Genomic DNA, 8,541 nt, shown 5'->3' with positions numbered 1-8,541 from the left:
TTGGCCCCTGTGGCTTTCCGGGGCTACAGGTGGGAAGTAAGCAGCTCTTGGAATGCAACATCAGGGTTTCTCGGCCGCCATTATGTATTGTCATAACTCTGCACTTAGAACAACGACAGACGGCACAGGTCTGGAAGAATAAAGGTGTCCGGTAGGCTTGGGACACCCCATAGATGATAAGGAGGAAGGCCACTCCCCGCCCCCTTCTCCGTGCACCCGTCTATGATAGGGTTAACCCATAATCGCAGGGAAGTACTGCGCTAGCTACATTTTCATGCTCATTTCGCTCAACATTTCGATTCCTTTTGAAAATCGGAGTGTTGAGAGGCTGAGATTTTCTTTGGAAAGGCAGCCTTTTTTTAGTTGTTCGTCTGCCGCGGTACGTGGTGCAGTGGTTGGAGCACTAGGTGGCTGACCCAAAGGTCGCGGTTTCGATTTTGTTCTCGGCGGTCGCACTTCAACGAAAGCGAAATAATAGAGGCCCGTGAACTGTGCGACGTCAGTGCACATTAAGGAACACCAGATGATAAAAATTTCCGGAGCCTCCACTACGTCATTACCAATAATTATATATTGTGCTTTCGGGACGTGAGACGACAGATATTATTTCTTTAATAGTTAGCCTCAGCATTGAGGCCGTCATCTAATACATGGGGTCGTGATTTTGTTGACCACAGCATGAAAACGTTATGCGATGCTGAACTTCAGCTAGGGCTTCTGTATAATAAATATACCAACGCCAGCGACATGTACTTTACGCATAAGCACCAGCGGCATCTACGTCTAATAAATCAACAAACGTTTTCTGTGTGCAGAGAGCTTCCTACACCACATGTACGTTGTCAGCTATGGAAAGACGTTTATTCTGAGAAAGTCGCAACAGTGGATACGAAACACTGGAGCGAATCACTTGGCACGGTTTGCCGCATCCGACATTGTCGCCCTGCTGAAGTAATACGTGTAGCGAGTCACCGAAGCAGTGATTCATGGGAGAACCGTTCCTTCTGCAGTCGTGGAGGTCAGAAATAGCGCAGTTTAGCTTACCGTAACACGAGTTCCTGTTAATATGTGCTTCCCGCAATCTTAACTCGTTCGTTTTGAATAAGTGCATTCGGAACTTGCGTTCGTTCTTACCCCTGCAAGAGAACGCGATGCCCATCGTAAATTCTACCCATTCCTTCTTGTCGACTAGGTCACAAGTTCCTATTTCGTCACGCTATATTGATTATTTATTTACTGTCCACATTGGAGAACCGTTGCCGCCTGACGGCTGCCCACACATCCACGAGTTCGACAAGTGACCATAAGATTACTAGTGTCCCCGGACGAGTGCTCACTTAAGGTCGACCGGAAGCCGACCGCTTGATAGGACAGGAGCCACCTCGCAGACCCCAGAGGCCAGTGCGCGTCGGTGCAGTGCAAGGTCCATTTCTCAGCTCGGGTTAATCCAGCGAATGACTTGAGAGCTGCGACGTGCGTCCGGTACATTTGGTCCACGAAACCCGACATGTTAATCGAATAGAGCGTGGCGCTCCTGCAAGCCGAACAGATTCGAAACGCGTGGAATTGGTTTGACGTCTTCCGGGTGCGCGGCGCCGCTAGTTCCGCCAGCTCGTTACGTCCCGTGGAAACGGCGAAAAAGGCATCGCTGCTCTTCTTTCTCTGGGCATCATCGTGGCACGCCTCAACCTTCTCCTTCCTCTCTTGCTTCCGCTCCTAAGCGCCACTTGGATACTTGTTGCACTAAGGTGACCGCAAGGGAGAGGATGGGGGCGAGGTCGCTGTCTGCTCTCAGACAGGCGCGGTCGCACCGCTACTGTTACCGGGTTGCGGCGCCTGCGCGTGCATCCGTCTTGTTTTGACGAGCGCGACCGTCGGGAGAGAAACGGAAGACGGAACTCTTCTTTGACGTAGCCTGCTTTTGAAGCCATTTTTCTGCGCCTGAAGTTCAGGGAGGAGGGGGATGGATGCAAAAACTTCCGCAGGTGACTTGCCGATGAAACAACGTGCGGCACTCGGACAAGGCGTGACCGAACGCGCAAGAAAAAAAAAAGCAGGCGCCTTTCATTCGAAAAGTGCGCCTCGCTGCGTTGCACCTCCGTAAGAGTTACGTAAGGCGACAGTTAGGCGCTTCTACACCCACGGATGGCTGCAGCAAGATGCCTCCAAGCTGACACTTGACGGACTGTGCGTAATCGCTTGGCGATAATACAGAAATTGCTCGGCAGCATTTCGCTGAAAGCATGCATGCGTTATAATCACGGACGATCTTTCAGACAGCTACGAATTATAGAGTGGCGTGCTTTGCAATTATGATCTTCCATCCGTATTGTAATACGCTGCTTCGAAATTGTGGCACAAAATATCTCGACTAAATCTTTTTTTTCCCCTGTGATAACGCGAGTCCCACTACGCGTTGTATGAGTTGTAGTGTTCGAAAATTCTGCGCTTCGGTTTTCGACCAGTGCTATACCTAACAAATTTACTGACGTTACGGGACCCTGTCTATCTTTCGACTTGTTTTCGGCATGGGCTTAATCAACTACCCAACTTCGCATTCGCTGCATGGTAGAGTTTTGTGGGAACTTAAATGTGAAGATATTGATTTTGATTGATATGTGGCGTTTAACGTCCCAAAACCACCATATGATTATGAGAGACGCCGTAGTGGAGGGCTCAGGAAATTTCTACCACCTGGGGTTCTTTAGCGTGCACCCAAATCTGAGCACACGGGCCTACAACATTTCCGCCTCCATCGGAAATGCAGCCGCCGCAGCCGGGATTTGATTCCGCGACCTGCGGGTCAGCAGCCGAGTACCTTAGCCACTAGACCACCCCGGCGGGGCAATGTGAAGGCTTTAACCATTTATTAATATTATTATTATTATTATTATTATTATTATTATTATTATTGTTGTTGTTGTTGTTGTTGTTGTTGTTGTTGTTGTTGTTGTTGTTGTTGTTGTTGTTGTTGTTGTTGTTGTTGTTGTTGTTGTTGTTGTTGTTGTTGACCGCCCATAAATACTGATAGGAGCTCATACTGATATGCGATCTTTTCAGGTAAGTGCTTTTTCTTTAGAATAGTAAAAGCCAGGTATAATATTGACAACTTCAATGTTGTATACCTAATATTTCGCCGAGACGAATGAGGATATACTATTTTCCGCCTAATGTGTACGCCGCAGGTGTAAAGAAAATGCTTTGTCTGAAATGTTTAACCCGGATTTTTCCTGGTATTGATTTCCTTAGACTTTTGTCTGCTTTATACTTGCCTTGCTGAAAAAAAAATACTTCTCGTTGCAATATGTCAATGCCACTCAATTAAGGTAGTGTATTTTGGTGCCCCCCTCACAAAAATGGGTTTGACCTTCCTGTCACCCACGAGTCACCTATCAGTCACCCAGTCATCTTCCTGTAGACTCTGACCTTTCTGTAGACCTGCTCTGCGGATTTTCTCCAGACGCCGAGCAGACGGCAAGCAGACTTGCGTGATAATGTGCATCCAGAGTGTGTGCACGTAGACGCATATAACATATATGTATGTATCTACACATTTTGGAAGGTAGAACATTTTATTATAATGGTTAAATGGGTTTAACTTTTCAATCACCCATCAGTCACCCACCAGTCACCCACCAGTCACCCTGTACAAACCTCGTCTGCAGATTTTCTGCAGATGCAAAAGAGAGGACAAGCAGGCTTGTCTGTTAATCTGGGCTGTTTGAGCGCGTGTGTTGATGCATATAGTATATACGTATATATCTATACATTCTGGTGGGTCATAACACAATTGATCACATTAATTAACTGAACTTCACCTTTCAGTCACTTATCAGTCTCCCACTAGTCACCCTCCTACATACCTGGCCAGCAGAATTTCTGCAGACGCCGAGCAGACTTGTCTGTTTATAGGGGTCATGTGTGTGCTTGTGTGAATGTATATATTACATACTTATATATCTACACATTCTGGGACATGACACAATTGATAATAATAACTAAAGGAACTTCAACGTTCAGTCACCCACCAGTCACCCCAGTACAGACCTATCGGCAGAAATTCTATTTCTGTAGACGCCGAGCAGACTTGTCTTTTAATGCGGGCCCTGTGAGTATATATATATATATATATATATATATATATATATATATATATATATATATATATATTGGGTCATGACATGTTCTATAACAATAACCAAAGAGGGCTTCACCCAGTCGCATTAGCCTGCAGATTGTCTGGAGCTTTTCTGCATCCCCAAGCAACAGCTTGTCGGATGGTAATTAAATGTCACTAACTAAAAGAACATTGCACATTTCACCTAGGAAGGTTACAAAATCTATGTATTTTATTGTTACCTCATGGCCACCGTAATTCTGCACGTATTCTGTGTACGCATGTGAAATTTCGAAGCATAGGAATTTTTTCACCGGCACTTAATGGTTGGTCAAAATACCATGGCTATATATACCGGGCGGCCAGTATTGCGTTGTGAAGTGCGAGAAGTTATGTGTTTGGTATTTACTTTGCTGCTGTTGCGTTTATGTGTTGGGCACGTGTTTGGTGGGTGTATGGGTGGTAATATATCCTTCGGTGCTGCATGTTCCCTGAATGTTTGTGCTAACGCAAATGGTAGCTATTAAATACTAGTTGTTCACCACGACAAAACATTGCGGATATTCTGCAGAAATGCTGCAGAATCGCTGTAGACGTTCTGCAGATGCCCCGCAGATATTCTTCAGGCATTCTGAATCCTGCGCGGCTACGAATGCTCTGCATACTTTCTGCAGAACGGGTGTACCTATTGCCTACACAGAGGTGACAGAGGGTGACAGAAAGTTTGTCACTTGTTTTCATATATTGTGTATTAAGAGTGACTATTGGTTTGTGAAATTTCTGCAGATAGGATGCAAATTTTTTTTTTGTAAGGGGGCCCACCTTACGGCCTTTTTCGCACGTGCGCACAGAGTTCATTCTGTAAGGCTAAACTGATTCTGCGCTTCAGCGACGTGCCGAGCCCGGGACAAGAAATTCAGGTTCGTGTAGTGTTCGAGGGCGGGAAGTGGAGTCATGAAGATCTATAGTATACACGGTTAATTTCAGTTCATCTGTGATAGTGTTAAAGAAAAGAAAACAAACATATACTCCATGTGTTTTCAATTGGTGCAGTACTGTTCTGAGTCATATGGAGCACGTCGGAGTATTTTTTTTACAATCCGCCAAGCTTATTGATTATAAATACTGCATAAATATTCCTACTAGAAAAAGCACCATGACTTGTTCGGTATGGCTGAGAACAATACTTCGCTGTGGCACCTATACGTTTGCTTTTCTTCAATCACACTTAGCTCATTTACGCGAGGAGTCGCTGTTAATAATAACATACGGGGTACGTCCCAAAACAACCATACAATTATGAGAGATGCCGTAGTAGAGGCCTCCGGTAATTTCGACCACCTATGTTCTTTAACGTGCGCCTAAATCTAAGCACACTGGTCCCAAGCATTTTCGCCTTTACCGAAAACGCGGCCGCCGCGGCTGGGATTTGATCCCGCGACCTGCTGGTACACCTTAGACACCAGGCCACCGTGGCGGGTCATAGAGTCGCACCTGTGCTGAAGAGAAATCAAGGGCAAACTCCGCGATTATGCGGCCAGTTTAGCGCGCTGAAGGTGGTAATGGGGAAGTGTCAGAGCAAAAGCTCGTCGCAAAGATGACTATAGAGAGAAATAGCTGAGCGGGCCAGATGGCCCAGCGTAGGAGCGGAGGGGCTAGCGGAGAGCAAGACAAACGGAAGAGTAATAGCCGAGCGAATGCACCGCTAGTTTCAGCGGAGACAGCGGAGTGCAGATGCTTTACAGCGGAGTAAAGCTCCTTAGAACTTCGCAAAGTAACGACACTCTCCTCCTCCGCTCGCGTTTCTCCTCGATCTCCTCTCCTTCGCATTGGCATTCTATTGGTTCGATGGTAATCTTTTTTTTTATTTTTTTGCACTTGCCTACCTTGACGTTTGGTGAGAGCACTAGTTTGTGACGTAGTCGTAACGTACTTCCTGAGGCCGAATTTCGCCGAGTGTCCTATCTTAACTTTTTCTTTCTCTGTGGTAAAATTGCCGGCTCGCTTAGTGTGCCGCGCATGTGCAGTTTGTATTCCGCTCGTTCGCTGGGCCCACTGGGCCACTGAGGCGCTCGGTTATTTTATCTCTATATTTAACGCTGTGCGACACTGTACATGGCGGCACGTGGTGCGTGGTTGTCTGAGATTACTGGTGTAATTTTCGAAATATTGCCGCCCAACCTGAACTATTATTTTTTGACTAGCTTTCCTCAAAGCGTAAACTTATGACATCAAAGCGGTTATTTAGATATGAGTGGCAGGAATGCATTCGCTCAGCGAACCATGCATACCTCGATGATGCAACACAAAATGAAACCTTCCTTTACTTTTTAACAAAAATGTTTTTTTATGCCGGCCAACCAAAACTTCAGTGACGTAATTCCGTCACAAAAATGATGGCACAAAATACGCTTGATCATAAAGCAAAGAAAAGAAGTCACAGCTTTGCCGAAAAGGCTAAGCAATGGACGCGATACCAACTAATTGTAAGGTCGCGCGCAAAATAAAAAGCAGTTCGAAACGTGCCCCACGTTTCTTATACGCACAAATGACGCACGAAACGTAATCACAGGTACGGATGCACGCGAATAAGCGTCTCAGTTGTTACTTCGCTGCCTAGAGTTTCATACAATAATACCTAGAGAGGAATCCGGCGCTGTCATCGTGTACCCCCATGGGAATTATGGGAAGTACAGGCTTTGGATTGGATAGGGTTAGCTAGCGAGCTGTCTACAAATCTTTTTCTACAGTTTCAGTTTCGTTCTTTGCGCAGCGTGGGTAGTGGGGGGGTGGGTGAAAAGTGCTGAAGCAGGGGCTTTATTGTTCGAAGAGGCTGAATAGCACTAGGTCTCTTGTGTAGCTGTGTTGTTCCAGCTTTAGGATTCGTCGGTGCACAGTGGTGCTCGCTATAACTACGCGGGCGGAAAAGACGACGATGAGCGCAGCCTATGACAGGACGCGTAAAGCCTCGCTCCGAAGCAAAAGGACCTGCTCGAGTTCTGACAAGTCGGGGAGGCTCATTTCTACCAGCCTCACCCAGCTGTTCGACCGTGTAAACAAAACGGCGTCGTCAGGCACCACGTTGCCTGTTGCTATGGCAACAGCGTCATAAACACACTGATCTCCACTAGGGTGCTGGATGGCGCTTCGAGCTCTCCGGTGCGCGGCCGCCGGAAGTTCGAGCGCTCGTCCCGGAAGTCGGACAAATGGCCGCCGTTCCAGCATAGCGCGTGCTACGTATGGGCAGGTTTCACGCGCATTCCGCTAAAAATGCCTGCTTGTTGCGCCGTCAATTGCACCAGCAGACCAGAGAAGTCGTCTGGGAAGACGTTCCACTTGTAAGTATTACAATATTCTGTGCGACGTGCGTGATACGCAGTGAAACGCAAACGTCATATCAGTGTCGTTGTTAAGCTGTGGCTCTTGTTACGCAGGTTCCCGTAACAAGAGCCACAACTCTGCAAGCGATCAACTCTGCAAAGCGAAATCAACTCTGCAAGCGACTTGCAGAGTTGATTATTTTCAGTCACCAGTGAAGTGACGTGACGTGGCAGTTCTTAAGTGCTTCGAGTACAATAAACACGTGAAATCCATCTTTGTACATGTATGCCTGTTTTGTTCTCAATGGCGAGGCAGGAAGCATACTTAAATATTAACCTGCATGCACTATTGCCAACCATCTCCAGGCACTGCATTGTCAGTAACAAGGACACGTGCAGAAACGTTCTGAGTAAATGAGTTTTTCGTACAATTGCAGGCCTCTCAATTCGAATGAAGCAGTTCCACGCGTCCTCCTTTATCATTCTTTAAGGGTTACACTAAAATGTCCGATTGAAGCCGTAACCACTAGGCAAATCTAAATCTGGATAGACCAGTTTGCATTAGGCACTGCGTGTGCGCAATGGGTGGGCGTCCCTGAAAACTAGCAATAAATGTGTTCATAAGCTAGAAATTTTCCTTCAAGAGAAAGGGCGATACCTTTTGTCAGGCAATGATGAGAAAGCGCGTTTTAAAAGAATTTACTTTGACCTGCTGGTTACACACATATGCTTGAATTTATATTGTAAAGGGTTCCGATGTACTAACCTTCAAAGGTAAAACAGGAGCAAGCTGCGCACAGCCATTTCAGGATTTTTTTTTTTTTTGGCCGGCACGTAGCAAACATCAAATCGGTTATTCTGTTTCAGGCAACTTCCTCCGCGTTGTTATCGAACTCGCTTAGCTAGTTGATTTTCCGATAATCCAAGGCCTTTCACGGCTGTTGATTTATTGTTTTCGACTAATACAAGCCCCTTCATGACTGTTAATTTATTGTAAGACGTGCATCCTAACACGAATCATAAAGTCCACTCGCCAGCATAAATCCCGTTCGAGCTGCGTCGTCTCCTCTCGAACCGATACCTAAGTGACATTTTCGTTCTCCT

The sequence above is a fragment of the Rhipicephalus microplus genome, chromosome X (genome assembly GCF_043290135.1).
Source record: "Rhipicephalus microplus isolate Deutch F79 chromosome X, USDA_Rmic, whole genome shotgun sequence".
In the NCBI taxonomy this organism is placed as follows: Eukaryota; Metazoa; Arthropoda; class Arachnida; order Ixodida; family Ixodidae; genus Rhipicephalus; species Rhipicephalus microplus.
This window is presented reverse-complemented; position numbering follows the sequence as displayed.